General features: G+C 45.0%; 1 pseudogene; it reads left to right on the top strand.

Moving 5' to 3' along the window:
* Positions 1-513: 513 nt before the first annotated feature.
* LOC138054326 (uncharacterized) lies at positions 514-1,044 on the top strand (annotated as a pseudogene).

The raw sequence follows: 1,044 nt of genomic DNA, 5'->3' as shown, positions 1-1,044 counted from the left end.
AAACAAATCCTGTTTCTTTTTTTGCAACAATGCTTCTAAGGTAACGATAATTGGCACTTTTACTCAACGAAGACTAGCCTGCGAGCAGGTTCTCAGTGGTTCGAGGTACACGAAGAGCCTGTGTTGTCAGCTGCGGTTTCAAAGTTAGTGGACATGTCTTCCAGGTCTTCCCATTACAATAGAGACCTTAAGCAACCACTGGAGGTGGTCGCGAAGAGGCGGCGAGGGCCGCGATGGAATGGGTCGAGGCCGCCACCTTTTGGCGCGAATATAGAAAGTTACTGCTGCGAAGCAGAAGCGGCCGCTGTTCTGTTTAGGTTGGTTGGTTGGTTTTTTGTTCAGTAGCTCAGTTTGTCTTTTGGTTACATTTATGGCAACCTTTCGAGAAACCCGAGACCTTTTAGCTGTGGCATGCTTCGAAGACATCATAGATGAGGAAGGGTTTATTTTGTTGTATGATTTGAACTCCTCCAAAAACGTCAATTTTCCTTACGACGATTCGACTTTGAGGGGATGGACGATTTAGAGTGTTTAGCTGAATTTCGAGTAAAGAAACGCGACATTCCTGCTATAGCTGCTGCCTTGCAAATACCAGATGAGTTTGTTTGTCCACAGCGATCAGTTGCCGATGGCCAAGAAGGGCTTTGTATGTTGTTACCACGACTTACTTATCCTTATAGGTACTCGGATAAGATAGCGCGCTTTGGACGACCGATTCCTGTCCGTAGAACGCTAACAAATACAGTACTAGAGTATATTTAGAACAACCACAGTCACAGAATACTAAAGTGGAACCAAACCATTCTGCAGCCAGCACAGCTTCAAACTTATGCTGATGCTATCTAATTAAAGGGAGCAGCGTTGAACAATTGCTTCGGCTTCATCGACGGGGCAGTTAGACCATTTTGTAGACCCGGGGAGTACCAACGTGCTGTTTACAATGGGCATAAGCGTGTTCACCCTTTAAAGTTTCAGTTCATTGCCCTTCCCAGTGGACTCATTGCAAACATGTATGGGCCATTTGATAAGTCAATCACAAAATAA

Source organism: Montipora capricornis, chromosome 6, assembly GCF_036669925.1.
Source record: "Montipora capricornis isolate CH-2021 chromosome 6, ASM3666992v2, whole genome shotgun sequence".
NCBI classification, from domain to species: Eukaryota; Metazoa; Cnidaria; class Anthozoa; order Scleractinia; family Acroporidae; genus Montipora; species Montipora capricornis.
The sequence above is the reverse complement of the archived record's forward strand: the minus strand, read 5'-3'. Positions and strand labels throughout refer to the sequence as shown.